The sequence below is a fragment of the Solanum dulcamara genome, chromosome 12 (genome assembly GCF_947179165.1).
Source record: "Solanum dulcamara chromosome 12, daSolDulc1.2, whole genome shotgun sequence".
NCBI lineage: Eukaryota > Viridiplantae > Streptophyta > Magnoliopsida > Solanales > Solanaceae > Solanum > Solanum dulcamara.
This window is the reverse complement of record NC_077248.1, coordinates 31,472,599-31,488,627: the sequence shown is the minus strand read 5'-3', so window position 1 is coordinate 31,488,627 and position 16,029 is coordinate 31,472,599. Positions and strand designations below refer to the sequence as shown.

The 16,029-nt window shown below is 34.2% G+C and overlaps 1 long non-coding RNA gene across 2 annotated transcripts; it reads left to right on the top strand.

The window, feature by feature from the left end:
- Positions 1-866: 866 nt before the first annotated feature.
- On the top strand, positions 867-15,977 carry LOC129877244 (uncharacterized). 2 transcript variants are annotated; one of them, XR_008763499.1, is made up of 6 exons: positions 867-1,045; positions 2,448-2,508; positions 9,589-9,649; positions 10,678-10,712; positions 10,789-10,871; positions 15,174-15,977. It is a non-coding gene; the product is annotated as an uncharacterized LOC129877244 (long non-coding RNA). The 2 variants fall into 2 exon arrangements; XR_008763500.1 differs by lacking the exon at positions 867-1,045 and adding an exon at positions 1,475-1,532.
- The last annotated feature ends 52 nt before the right edge of the window (positions 15,978-16,029 follow it).

Here is a 16,029-nt window from a genome sequence, read left to right as displayed (position 1 = left end):
GTCTATGGAAACTATATTGTCTAAAACCAGTTTATAGCTAGTGTATTAGTTAGCTTTTGAAGATTGTTTTGTGCTATCTTTTTTAACGTAATTTTTGTTCATGTAAAATACACTTTTAATATATTTTTTGTTCATGTAAAATATATCTTTCTTTTTTTATAATGTAATACATAGCTATGTTAATGTTAAAGTGTTGCAGTAGTGTTATCAAACTGAAACCTGCATTATAAATTAATGTTGTGTTGAAAATGCCTTCAGTGATCTATAGACTACAAAAATGAAACTTGAAGTAAAAATGAATTAAACTTGAATGAAAAATGAATTACATACACATTAAAGTTGAATTAGAAGAGAATTAGACACGAATGAAAAGTGTAGCTAATGAAGAAGCATTCAGTGATCTATAGACCACAATAATGAATTAAATTTGAATTAAAATATATTATATAGACATTAAGGTTGAATTAGAAAAGAATTAGATACAAATGAAAAGTGTAGCTAAGGAAAAGGCCTTCAGTGATCTATAGACCACAAAAATAAATTAATTTGAACTTAAATATATTATATAGACATTAAAGTTGAATTAGAAAAGAATTAGCCACGAATAAAAAGTGTAGCTAAGGAAAAGGCCTTCAGTAATCTATAAAGCAGAAAAATGAATTAGGCTTGAACTAAAATGTATTATATACACATTAAACTTGAATTACAAAAGAATTAGACTTGAATTGAAGCTAAGGAAAAGGTCTCCAGTAGTCTATAAAGCACAAAGGTGAATTTGTAATACCCATAAAATCAAGGGCACGTTTGTCACTAGTTTTTTTTTAAAAAGGTAGTTGGGCTAAACTCCCAAAAACAGAAAAGGCCTACTAAGTAAAAGTCAAGAGAAAAGAACGGGGGATAAGGGGGATTTGGGGTCTTCTCCGCAGCAAAAAAAAAAGAAAATAAAGAAGAAGAAGTCAATCTTTGCCTCGTTCTGCAGTAATCAGCGAAGGAAAAAATACATCAAGCTTGCCAAATATTTTAATAGAAGAAGTAGAAGAGGAAGGTAAATTTTATGAACTTAATTTTCATATTTAAATTTGTAAAACCCAGGATATAGAGTTGAGATTGTAAGTTAAGAAAAATTAAGGGTTAAAGAAATAGAGAAAATATGTTAAATTCTTATGAGTATGGCTTTTGTGGGTACAAAGCTAGTTCGATGCCATTAGAAAATAGTAGGCAGTGTCATTTTCCTCAATCTTAAGCACTAGTTTGGTAAACTTCTTAGTAAGAAATCGAATGAATGAATTGTATAAGTAGGTTAAAATGGCTAAGGATATGAACCTTTTGAATTTTTCATAGCACGAGTAGACAAGATTCATTGAATGGAAGTCAATAACGAAACCCCGAGGGTTGGGTGTTCTAATTTAATATGAATTATCCTTAAATGAAGGTATTTAACATGAAAATTGATATGAAAGTGATTATAGATTGACCGGAGTAAATCGTACGGGTTACTCAAGTGACGAGTTTGGTACTTCGGCATAAGTACTGTGAGTAGTAATCTTACCACAATTTGTATTTTTATATCTTTCATGATTTATACATCGTTTATAATGTGAATGTGTTACCGAATATTTTGAACTTCCATATGGGACAAGTACTATGAGTATTAATCTTACCATATTTTGTGTTTTTATAACTTTCATGATTTATACATCATTTATAAAGTAAATGTGTTACCCAATGTTTTGAACTTGCATATGGGACAAATCTTTCACTTAATATGATATTGAAACGATTATGTGAGATGCTCTCTCTTGTATAAGACTTGTTTATTGTTAATTGAAATATGATTTACCGTTATGGAAAAAGGTTTTCCATTTACTTGAAAGTACGTATCTTGATATATTTTTATGGTTTAAGTTTTATATAAGGTGATTTGATAAGAACTTGAATGTCTTGCAATATTTGAAAAAATAATGTTTCTACAACTTATAAAGAAAAGAATAAGTGGGAGTAGACCTTCATGAATCCCGTAGCTAATGGTGGGTTCGTTAGACTTGGTGTACCTTATATTTACAAATTATTGATATAGCCTTTGCTAGTGGGAAGGAAGACCTAACATATCATTACCGATATCCCTCGAGAAGGGATCTACCGATTTTAATAGTTGACTCCTTTATGAGGAGCCACACCGATTACATGATTCATCCTTGGAAACCACCCAAATATAAGGTTTGATATGAAATTGCTTACCGAGTTTATTTATAAATGGTTAAACTGAAATTTTGCTTATATGACACATAAAGGACTGTTTATTATTATTGTTTTTCTGATAAGGCATTTATTACATGATTTTGATTATCATACTAGCATGTTTTCTGACTTGTTCCTCATTGAAACATTTGTGGCTAAATGTTATTACTCACTGAGCTAGCGTCTCACCTCGATAAATGTTTTTACAGAGAATTTAGGTGGCATTGGCGAGGATTCCATCAATTAGAGAGAGCGAACTGATAGTATATGGTGAGCCCCGTATTGCTTCGCGTGGCAAGAAGTTATTGTGTCATTTTGGTTCCTTTTCTTTTAAAAACTCTTAGAGTCACTCCATTGTCCTTTTTCTAGTAGAGTCATGATTATTCATTCATGTTACAGTCATGTGACTAGTGTTAAGCTTATTTTTCATATTTGAAGATGAATTGGTATTACTGCGTAGCGGTTGGTTTATTGATAGATATGGTGCCTTATTTTAGTGCTATTGTTAGTTATGGTTGATTTCTAAGACTGAAAAAATATAGGATAGGCCTAAAAACAGAGGAAACTCTGTCCGAATTTCTATAGAATTTTGGTAAAGCTTTCTTTGGGATTCTTCCTCTAGCGCCGGTCATGATCCTAATTGGGTCATGACAAAGTTGGTATCAGAGCCCTAGGTATTTTCTGTGACTAATGGAGTACACGTTAGTAGTAGAATCTCAATTATGGTTATGTTATTGGCCATTTCTATAATCGTGATTCTGTGAGGACGTGATAGGATGTGTCTTGTCTCTTTCTTATTCCTACTTATGTGTGTGATGTTTTATGACAACTAGTTGAATCTAAAATATTTTTCCTTTGCTAAAAAGATGGCTCAAACTCGATTATCTAATGACAGAGCTATGATAGGTGTTCCTCAAGCACATAACATTACCTCGGTTCGCAGCCAACTTCCTCAGCTAGGGGAAGGGATGAAGCTCATAGAACAGGTCGAGGTAGGAGTCGTAGTGCCACCGCTACTAGGATTTCAAGAGAAGTCACTCGTGAAATGAGTGCTAGCCTACCTCCACTATCACATGAAAATACTAATGCTGAGGCACTCACCTCCATGTAGAGGATCATCGAGAGTTTGGTCGATAGAATGGACAGACAGGAGAGGGTTGGTTAGGCACAACTTTAGGCACCTGCTCAGACACAGGCACCACTTCAGGCACTTATATAGACTTATACTTTTGGAAATAAAGAAGTATCCTTGCAAGAGTTCTTGAAGTTAAAATCACTAAGGTTCACAAGTTCTAATAGTTTAGCTGATCCTCAAGGTTTCTTAGATGGAACATTTAAGGCATTACGGGCGATAGGATGTTCTAGTAAGAGATTTGTGGAGCTTGTTGCTTACAAACTTGAGGACATGGGTAAAACATGGTATGAGATCATATTTCTAGGTCGACCTGCTGGAGCAACACCACTAAAGTGGGATGAGTTCACTAAGTTGTTCATGGATCATTTTCTTTCTGACAGTCAGAGGATAAAATATGTAGCTCAATTTGAGAGGTTGGTACAGACTCCGGATATGGATGTGTCAACCTATAACACTAAATTTTGCAAACTGGCTAGATATGCTCCTTACTTAGTACCCAATAAAGCAGCTAGAGTTTAGAGGTTCATGGGTGGATTGGTTAGTTGTTTATTCAACGTGGTAACCCCAAATATAAGTATGTTGACCTACTCGGGTGTAGTTGACCTTGCTAGAAAGATTGAAAACAAGGGTCTTGAAGAGCAAGAAACCTTTGATGCACGTAAGAAGGCCAAGGTTCTTTTACCGGCGATTGTAGTGCAAGTCACAAAACATGTTATTAGGGAAGATAACAATAGGGCTCTTAGGAAGGAATAGATACAGTTTCACAGTCCACATACCGACCAAATCATAAACAAGGTACTTAAGAACCACCATCATCACAGGAACATCGTAACTCTGGGAAAATGTATGCCACTGCTCTATATTGTCCTACTTTCGTCAAATAACATGTAGGACAGTGCCATGTTTTGACAGGAGGGTGTTTTTGATATGGTCAGTTAGAGCATCATCTTAGGGATTGTCCTCTACCTCCAAAATATTCCACCCAAACTTTTACTCAAATAGCTGCACATACTCAGAGTACTTGTAATGCTTCATAAAATAAGGGTCGAGGTGCTGGTGATCATGTTTCTGGAAATCAAGGATAGGGAAATAGTGGTAGAGTCCAAACAAGAGTTTTTGCACTCACTAGGCAAGATGCTCAGGCTTCAAATGCAGTAATTACAGGTATTCTTTCAGTTTGTTCATTTGATGCACATGCTTTGATTGATCCTGGATCTACTCACTCCTATTTTTCATCATACTTTGCTTTAAAGTTTGCTAGACAGCCGGAAAGGTTGAATTATCCTTTTCTTGTTGCTACTCCTGTGGGGAATTCTATGTTAGTTGAATATGTTTATCATGATTACCAAATTAGAGTTGAGGGTAGGGATACTCTAGCTAACCTATTTTTTCTTAATATGATTGAATTTGATGTTTTGATGGGCATGGATTGGTTGTCTCCTATTATGCTACAGTCGATTATCATGCAAAGATAGTCAGGTTTGAAATACCCAACGAGTCTATCTTTGTATTTAAAGGGGGTCAAGTCCCAGAGGTTAGTAAAATTATATCTCTTATGAAGGCTCAGAGATTACTAAAGAAAGGTTGCATGGGTCTCTTAGCTATGGTAAGGGACACCAAAGAGCGAACATTTAGTTTGGAGAAGATACTAGTGGTGAATGAATTTTCTGACATATTTCCTGAGGATTTGCCAGGATTGCCTCCGCTATGAGAGATAGACTTTGGTATCGATTTGGTCCCTAACACATTGCCAATATCTATACCTCCATATCATATGGAACCAGCAGAGCTGAAGGAACAGAAATAATAAGTGCAGGACTTACTTGATAGGAGTTTTATCCGACCAAGTATATCTCCATGTGGCGGACTAGTTTTATTCGTAAAGAAGAAAGATGGGTTCCTAAGAATGTGCATCGACTACAACAAGATAAACAAGGTAACAATATGAAATAAGTATCCTTTACCTCGCATAGAGGACTTGTTTGACCAATTGCAGGGAGCTGTCCACTTTCCACAAATTGATCTTTGGTCTAGCTATCATCAGCTCAAAATCAGAGAGGAAGATATTTTCAAGACAGCATTCAAAACTCGATATGGGCTCTATGAGTTCCTTGTGATGCCTTTTGGGTTAACTAATGCTCCAGCTACATTCATTGACCTAATGAATAGGGTATTTAAGTCATTTTTAGATAGGTTTTGTGATAGTTTTCATTGATGACATATTGATATACTCTCGTAGCCAAGAAGAACACAAGGAGCACCTGCAAACCGTGTTACAAACATTGCGAGAATATAAGATTTATGCTAAGATCTAAAAGTGTGAATTCTGGATAGACTCAATAACATTTCTTGGGCATATGGTATCCAAAGATGGAATCAATGTGGATTCGAAAAAGATAGAAGTTGTATAGAAATGGCCTAGACTCGCTTCACTGACAGAGATTCACAACTTTTTGGGCTTGCCAAGTTACTATATGCGTTTTGTGCTGGATTTGTCCAAAATAGAAGCCCCATTGACCAAGCTAATGCAGAAAAATGTGAAGTTCTAATAAACAGATGAATATGAGAAAATCTTCTAGAAACTCAAAACATTCTTGACAACAACACCAATATTAGCCTTACCATCAAGTTCTGGAGGATTCACTGTATATTATGCTGCTTTGAGAGTGGGATTAAGATGTGTTCGTATGCAAAATGGTCGTGTTATTGCCTATGCTTCTAGGTAGTTGAAAACGCATGAATAGAACTATCCTACACATGATTTGGAGATGGCCTAGGTGATTTTTGCTCTTACAATTTGGAGGCATTATTTATATAGCAAGACTTGCGGGATATATACCGACCATAAGAGCTTAAAGTATATTTTTTAGTGGAGAGATCTAAACCTTCAACAGCGTCGATGGATGGAGTTACTCAAGGATTATGATTGTGTTATTTAATATCATCCTGGCAAAACCAATGTTGTGGCGGATGTAATGAGCAGAAAATCTATGGGATGTTTAGCACATATAGCTCCTAAAAAGAGACAGTTGGCAAAGGATATGCAAAAACTCGAAGGCTCAGGTTTTAGATTCAGCATGGGAAATTCAAAGATATTACTAGCTTGTGTGCAAGCCAAATCTTAATTAGTAGAGCACATTAAGTCTACTGAATATGAGGATAGGAAGCTTTGCAAATATCGAGATGAGGTTATAGCTGGTAAAAGTAAGAAGATGACTGTTGATTGTGATAGTATGCTTCGACTTGGTAATTGGTTATGTGTACCAGACATAGGAGGGCTAAAATGAGTTATTCTCGAGGAAGCTCACAACTCCAGATACACTATACCCCCTAGTTCCACTAAAATATATCATGACCTGAAGCAAGTGTATTGGTGGGAAGGTATGAAGAAAGATGTTGTTAACTTTGTTTCTAGTTGTTTGACTTTTCAATAGTTCAGAGTAGAGCATCAATGACCCACAAGATTACTATAGGAGATCTGTTGGTGACATTGGTTCCCCGTCCCTACTCGGAGTTAAGCTATATTGAGGGAATCGCTTTATTCCATAGTGGAAATGGGAAAGAGTTACTATGTATATTGTGGTTGGTCTACCAAAAACCCTTAGAGGTTATGACTCTATATGGGTGAATGTAGACCGACTAACAAAATCAACACATTTCTTACCTGTAAAGACTACATTTAGTAGAGTGAAACATGCCTAGATATTTATGAATGAAATTGTTCTACTTCATGGGGTTGCAATATCCATCATCTCTGATAGGGGGTCACAATTCACTTCACGCTTTTGGAGATCCTTCCAAGAGGCATTGGGTACTTGAGTAGAGCTTAGTACTGCTTTCCATCCACAAATAGACGGATAGTCTGAGCGTACTATTAAAATCTTGGAGGATATGTTGAGAGCTTGCATTCTTGATTTTGGAGGAAGTTGGGATACTTACTCGCCTTTAGATAAATTTGCTTATAACAATAGTTTTTAGTCAAGTATTCAGATGGCACCGTATGAGGCCTTATATGGTAGGCGATGTCATTCTCCTATAGAGTGGTTTGAAGTTGGAGAGGCTAATATATTAGGACCAGACTTGATACAGGAAGCTATAGACAAGGTCTAGTTGATAAGACAGAGATTTCTCACAGCTCAAAGTAGAAAAAAGTCTTATGCGGATAAGAGTAGAAGAGATCTAGTCTTCACAGTTGGGGACAAAGTTTTTCTACAAGTTTCTCCTATGAAAGGGGTGATGCATTTTGGAAAAAAAGGAAAATTGAGCCCGCGGGATATAGGACCATATGATATACTTGATTAGGTAGGAGGAGTGGCGTATCGTTTGGCACTTCCTCTTGATATGTCTTTTATCCATCCAGTGTTTCATGTCTCATTATTAAGGAGATATATAGCGGACTCCTCTCTTGTTCTTGAGGCACTGACTGTTCGGATTGATGAGAATTTAGCGTATGAAGAGGAACCAGTGGCTATTGTCGATAGACAAGTAAGAATGTTAAGATCAAAACAATTGTGTCCGTAAAAGTCTTATGGAGAAATAACACCGTTAAAGAAGCTACTTAGGAATCAGAGAATGACATGCGAGTCAAGTATCCTCACTTGTTTCCGCCCTCAGGTATATATTTATTTAAATTCAGGGACCAAATTTCTTAAGGTGTGGAGAATGTAATACCCATAAAATTAAGGGAACATTTGTCATTAGGTTTTTTTAAAAAAGGTAGTTGGACTAAAAGCCCCAAAACAGAAAAGGCCTACTAAGTAAAAGTCAAGAGAAAAGAGTTGGGGATAAGGGGGATTTGAGTCTTCTCCGCAGCCAAAAAAGAATAAAGAAGAAGAAGTTAGGATTTGCCTTGTTATCCAGTAATTAGCGAAGGAAAAAATATATCAAGATTGCCAAATATTTTAAGAGAAGAAGTAGAAGAGGAAGGTAAATTTTTTGAACTTAGTTTGCATATTTAAATTCGCAAAACCCATAATTATAGAGTTGAGATTGTAAGTTAAGAAAAATTAAGGGTTAAAGAGATAGAGAAAATATGTTAAATTCTTATGAGTATGGCTTTTATGGGTATAAAGCTAGTTCGATGCCATTAGAAAATAGTAAGTAGTGGTGTTTTCCTCAATCTTAAGTACTAGTTTGGTAAACTTTTTAGTAAGAAATCGAATGAATGAATTGTGTAAGTAGGTTGAAATGGCTAAGGATATGAACCTTTTGAATTTTTCATAGCACGACTAGATAGAATTCATTGAATGGAAGTCAATCTCGAAACCCCATGGGTTGAGTGTTCTAGTTTAGTATAAATTAGCCTTAAATGAAGGTATTTAACATGAAAATTGATATGAATGTGATTATAGATTGACCGGAGGAAATCGTACTAGTTACTCGTTTGACGAGCTTGGTACTTCGGTACAAGTACTATGAGTATTAATCTTACCATATTTTGTGTTTTTATAACTTTCATGATTTATACATCATTTATAAAGTAAATGTGTTACCAAATGTTTTGAACTTGCATATGGGACAAATCTTTTACTTAATATGATATTGAAACGATTATGTGAGATGCTCTCACTTGTATAAGACTTGTTTATTGTTAATTGAAATATGATTTACCATTATGGAAAAAGGTTTTCCATTTATTTAAAAGTAAGTATCTTGATATATTTTTATGGTTTAAGTTTTATATAAGGTGATTTGATAAGAACTTGAATGTCTTGCAATATTTGAAAAAAATGTTTCTACTACTTATAAAGAAAAGAATAAGTGGGAGTAGACCTTCATGAATCCCGTAGCTAACGGAGGGTTAGTTAGACCTGCTACACCTTGTATTTATAGATTATCAATATAGCCCTCGCTAGTGGCAAGGAAGAACTAGCATACCGTTACCGATATCCCTCGAGAAGGGATTTACCGATATGAATATTTGACTCATTTATGAGGAGCCATACCGATTACATGATTCATCCTTGGAAACCTCCCAAATATAAGATTTGATATGAAATTGCTTACCGAGTTTATTTCTAAATGGTTTAACTGAAATTTTGCTAACATGATACATAAAGGACTGTTTATTATTATTGTTTTTTGAAAAGGCATTTATTACATGATTTTGATTACCATACTAGCATATTTTTTGACTTTTTCCTCATCAAAACGGTTGTGGCTAAGTGTTATTACTCACTGAGCCAGAGTCTTACTCCCTGCTAAATTTTTTATAGAGAATTTAGGTGGCATTGGCGAGGATTCTATCAAATAGAGAGCGCGAACCGATTGTATATGGTGAGCCCTGCATTGCTTCGCATGGCAAGAAGTTACTGTGTCGTTTTTGTTCCTTTTCTTTTAAAAACTTTTAGAGTCTCTCCATTTGTCCTTTTTCTATTTGAGTAATGATTATTCATTTGTGTTATAGCCATGTGACTAGTGTTAAACGTATTTTTCATATTTGGAGATGAATTGGTATTACTGCATAGAAGTTGATTTATTGATGGATATGGTGCCTTATTTTAGTGTTATTGTTAGTTGTGGTTGACTTCTGAGACAGAAAAAATCCAGGATAGGACCAAAACCAGAGGAAAGTTTGTCTAATTTTCTATAGATTTTGGTAAGCCTTGCTTTGGGATTCTCCCCCTAGCATCTGTCATTATCCTATTTGGGTCGTGACAGAATTAGACTTGAACTACAATTATTATGTACACATTATACTTGGAATAGAATTAGACACGAATAAAAAGTATAGCTATTGTAAACGCCATCTGTAATCTATAGAACATAAAAATGAATTAGACTTGAGCTAAAAATGAATTATATACACGCTAAAGTTGAATTAGAAGAGAATTAGAAACGAATGAAAATTGTAGCTAACTAAAAAGCCTTCAGTGATATATAGAAACACAAAAGTGAATTAAACTTGAACTAAAAATGAATTTCATACACACTAAAATTGAATTAGAAAAGAATTAGACATGAATGAAAATTGTAGCTAATGAAAAAACCTTTAGTGATGTATAGACCACAAAAATGAATTAAACTTGAACTAAAAAATGAATTCTTGTAGCAAACTAATGACCTAAAACAAAGATAGTTTATTCTTTATTTCAAATGTCATTCTTTGTTGTTTATCCAAAGGCCTAATATTCTTGCTAGTCTTCCTATTGTGACCTTGTTGTCCACAATTCCTGCATGTTATTTTTAGTTTTTTGAATCCATCTTCTCTCAATTACGTGCATCTTTTATATTTTGACCTCCCAGGAGGTATCTTTCCAAGTGGAATTACAACCTCTTCAAGAACGTGTGTTGGTTTATTCCAGGTGCTTTCATGTAGGAGGGGATTCAAGTGAAACGGGTATGACAACAATAAATTCCCTCTTGTGTAGTAATCAGAGCAATATTTTTCATAACGAGTTTTCTTGTTAAAACAGCCAAAGTATATGGACATGGCAGCTCATCCAATTGAAATCTCCCACATATGCATGTACGTTGTTGAAGACATACCATAAATTAGGTAATACCATCAATTACTATATACACATATTCATTTGTCTCCCTAACCTATGAAAAAAAGAATAAATATAAGCAAGAGAGATGTTAGATGTGAATCAGAAGATAAAATATTAGCAAAAAGATATTTACATATACCATACTCTTAATTTCTCTGATGCAGTTTTGTTACGTTGTAGAAATTTTCCTACTTTTTTCCAAGGTAAAATCCTAAAATTGTTGCCTTTGACCTGTTATTGTTAATCCATTTCTGAAAAAGTTGTCTAATGAATTCTAGGAGGTGCAAGACTATAAGAACTTTGGCATGTCTTGTTCTTGAATTTATTGATTCTACAATGTTGGATGTCATCATCCAAGTCCTATTTACCTGAGAATAAACATATGACCATTTGTTGTATCCAATATTCAGCAAGTAGTCTTTAATCCTCTTGTCTATCTTCTCGACAATTGCCATATGTTGATTCAACTCTACTATAGTGTATGTTTTTGCCCTAGAGTAGAACAATTCCGTTATCTTTTGCTGATTTTTTCTAAAGCTTTTCATTATGTTTTGCAACAAGTGTCATATACACGCGAAATGAGGTATTTCATTATAGACTATTAAAGTTGCCTTAATAATGCTTGCATGCCTATCTGAAATGATACACCTCTCTGATCTGTGACCAAATGCCTCTCTAATTTTTTCAAAAAACCACCTCCAAGAGGCATTATTCTCTGAATCAACAATGGTATAAGCAAGCGATAGTATATTTCCTGAATCAGGTATAATGTTTAATATATTTTTGTTTCATTCATAATACACTTTTAATACATAGTGAAAACTTTTAATACAAATTAGAATTTTATTTATAGAAGCACTAGTATTGTATTTGAAGAGTCTCACCTGCTGCATCTAAGGTATTAGCTGTTAGCATTGTCCCTTTGTATGCTCCTTTTAGAAAAGTTCCATCAACAACTACAATTGGTCTACAATACTCCCATCCTTTTATCGATGTAAATAGAGCTACAAATGCATATAGTTAATGGTCATCCTCTGATTTGTGCAATCTTATATAAGAACCAGGGTAAGTTGCCTTTAGTATGTGTAAGTAACTTGGCAACTTTGGATATGATTGAACTGGATCACCTCAGACTAATTCAAGAGCTTTTTCTTTAGCTATCCAAGTTTGCATATATGTGAGCTACACACCATATTCCTGTAACATGTCATTTTGTATTGGTGTGTAGTTGGCCTCTGGATCAATATATTTGGCAGCAATAATACTCCCAACAACTGTCTTGGTTGCTTATATTTCCGATACTGAATTATGTAGAAACAAACATGTGTTTTCACTTTCAAAATCTCTAATAGCGAATAAATCTCAACTACAGTTTTCTCCGAGGCATTGTATTGAATAGCTGTTGAAATATTTTTTTATTAATATACAATCAATAATATAAACTAACATGAATTTGAGACTTACCATGTTGAGATTGATCTCAATTTCATGAATTCGAAGTATATAAGAATGTAATGTCTTTATAGTGCATTGGTAAGGACATATTTATTTTTGTAAACTTGATCTTTCTCAAAAGAAGATTGATTGGGGTTAGTAATGATGCCTGGTTGTATTTCTTCTTGATTATCAACATCCTCTCATGATCCAAAGCCAATTAACTCTAGCACATCATCGATACCACTAAATACATTAGAAAAGTATGAATTGTTTGTAATCCTCATATCTTCTGAAGTGTCTGAACATAATGGTGGAATTAGGGTGAAATCACTCTCCAAGTTGACCGATTCAGTTGTTGTGACACATAAAGGGTATTTTGACATATCTCTATGTTCCTTTTTGATTTTAACATACACTTTTACCCTCATATCGTTATGAATTTGAATTGGAGGAGACCTTCCTTAAATATTATATCTGATCTCCACTTTACTTGTTGATGTGTGTATTGACAATTGAGCAGCAATCACAGAAATGAGGCTAGCATACGTTCAATCGGTGTTTATCAAAAATGAATTAAACTTGAACAACAAATGTATTACACACATATTAAACTTAAATTAGAAGAGAATTAGATACGAATGAAACATGTAGCTAACAAAACCTGCCTTCAGTGATCTTTAGGCCACAAAAATGAATTAAACTTGAACAACAAATGTATTACACACACATTAAACTTGGATTAGAAGAAAATTAGATATGAATAAAATATTTAGCTAACAAAACCATCCCTTAGTGATCTGTAGGACACAAAAATAAATTAAACTTGAACAACAAATATAGTACACACACATTAAACTTGAATTAGAAGAAAATTAGATACGAATGAAATCTATATCTAATGAAACCAACCTTCAGTGTTTTGTAGGCCACAAAAATGAATTAAACTCGAACAAAAGTTTTATTACACATACATTAAACAAGTAAACAAGTAATCGTTATAAACGTGGAAATAGAAATAAACTTTCATATTCAATCCCAACTGAATACAAATCATGTATCGCTAATGAATTGGGCATGCAATCTAATTCAAACCTTCAAACAATTAAACATTCAACTATTTAAACCTTTAAGTTATTACAGATCTCTACTCAGAAATCACAATTCTTCAACTGATTTAAAATGTGCATTCACCTAAAATTCGCAATTCTTCTACAATAACCATCGAACACACATCACTGAATTCCAAAATTGGAGTATTAATGTTGTAGAAAGTCGTGGTTGAAAAGCTAGGAAGGTAAGTATTGCCCTAATTTTGGAGAAAATCATGGGTGAGAAGATTGTAGAGAATATTGGTGTAGCAAATTTGGAGAGAAATAGGGGAAGAGAAAATTACTGGTGAGAGTTTTATAAGCGTAAGAACACACTTAATTCAATTCAAACAATTTGCTATATATGGTTAAAATAATTATGTTTCTATACGTGGTAAATATTTTTTGAATATCGTACATTTAGGTGATTTTTCCTTCTTTTTAAAAGAAAGTTGGGCTCAAAGGCCTTATATTAAAATCAGTAGAAAACTATTTTCAAGGGCCAGGTCCAAAAGTGACCCATCTCAAAATAAAAGAAATAATAAAAGCCAACTAATACAAAAAGGAAAGTGGAAAATACCAAATCACCTACAGAAATGAAAGTACAAAGCTTAGATGGAAATATCCTAAAAAACTCAAAAGCTCTGCAAAATACACCTTGATTCTATAGCCAAAGAGCTATTGGGTTCAAGATATCACCAACATAGATGAAATTCAAGAAATCACTGATCAAATTTCACATAGTTTAAGGGCATATTTCGCCCCTTTTTCCTTCTTTCTTTATACACCTACAGTTCTTTCTGGGAATATCTATATTAATTAATGTTTAGTTCTTAAACTTGAAAATTAAGTAAATAATATTAAAAATAAAAATATATAAAAGAATATTTTTGACAAATTAAAATGAATTTTTTTTAGTACATAATACTCATATTGATACTAAAATTTGGAAAGATCAATAATTCTTATTTATTGAGATTGACTTTTTTTTAATTTGAACTTGTTTTTAGTAACTTTTTTTGTTAGACGTATTTTTAATCCTTCATAATATTCAAGTTAATAATATTGACTTTTTTTTACTTTACCTTGTTTTTAATAATTTTTTTTGTTAGACGTATATTTAAACCTTTAAAATATTCAAGTTAATAATATAGACATAACATACACGTGCAACACACGTACACTAAACTAGTTAATATTAAAAACACATACACTTACTTCATGAGTTAAAAATGCTCAATGGTTGTGCAATGACTTTGTTGTAACTCAAGTTTAGATGCATCACTTTCACACAGGAGAATGAGCTTGCAAGCATCTTGATAGAAGCTATCGTACCAACTACTTGAGTTGAGAAATCACGTTTCTTACACCTAATTGAAAGTAGTATGGAAAACAACACAAAGTTTACCTACGGAAACCTCCTTGTTTGAGAGAGTAATAAAAATTACAACCTGCAGTGTGTAGGATTTCAACAACTAATCTCTACTAATTTCAACTAGTGATTTTAGTTTAGGCTTACACAATAGATTGAGTTTTGGAATGTGTGCCATCATAACCTCGAATTTTTGGTTGTGACAAATTGGTATCAAAGCGCATGTTATCGGTCTTATAAGTTAAAGAATAGGGTGTCTAGTAGAGTCTTGCGGATTGGTACGTATTCGTCCGTACTTATCTTCGAGAGGCTACAAGATACTTATTAGGAGAAATTTCTTTTTTTGATTCATTTCGTGCGACTTATTCATATCAAGTTTTGGATACCTCTAATCTATTCCTTCTACGCAGATGGTAAGGACTAGAGTCAGAGTCACTGAAGGTGAGGCTGCACCTGCTGCCTGAGCCCTAGTTTGTGGCAAAGAAGACGAAGTGGTGGAGTTAGGGGTCTGGGCCAAGCGAGAGGAGAAACACCTACTCGTGGACAAGCTAGAAAGCCATCACCAGAGCCTATGTATGAGCATGAGGATGACTTTGAGTAGCAAACTGAGGAGCAGATGCCATCCCAACATCATGTAGTTCCTGATAGTGCTCCGATGCTTCAGGACCTACAAGTTTTATTATTGGCTAGATTGGATGTTGCTCCAACTCTTGGTGCTCTTCAAGTTATTTCAGGCTCTCCTATTAGTTGGTGCTAAACCGCCAGTTTAGTGGCCTAGTGTGGGATTTCAGACTCCTGGTCCTTCTTCATTTCCTTCTATTGTACCTCTGAGATTTATAACTCTGCCAGTTTTAGCTAGTGCTTCTATTTTAGTGTTTGAGTGGAATAGTTTTGATAGGTTTATTATTGGTGCCTTACAGATTTGATAATACAGCCGGAGATAAGGCCTATGACTTTTTGACTGAGTACTAAGATATGTTGTTCAACCTAGGTATTCTTGAGGCCCATGGAGTAGCTTACACTTCATATAAGTTTGTGGGAGTAGATAAGGAGTGGTAGAGGTAGGTTCTTGCTTGTAGAACTATTGGTTCTCCTATGATGAGTTGGGAGTAGTTTACTGAAGTATTTCTTAATTGGTTTATGCCTTATAGCCTCCGCGATTAGCGTCGGGATGAGTTTGACAGATTGGAGAAAGGCTCCTTATCAGTATCTAAGTATGAGGCTCATTTTCATAAATTGTCTCATTATGCTATATTGAATATTTCC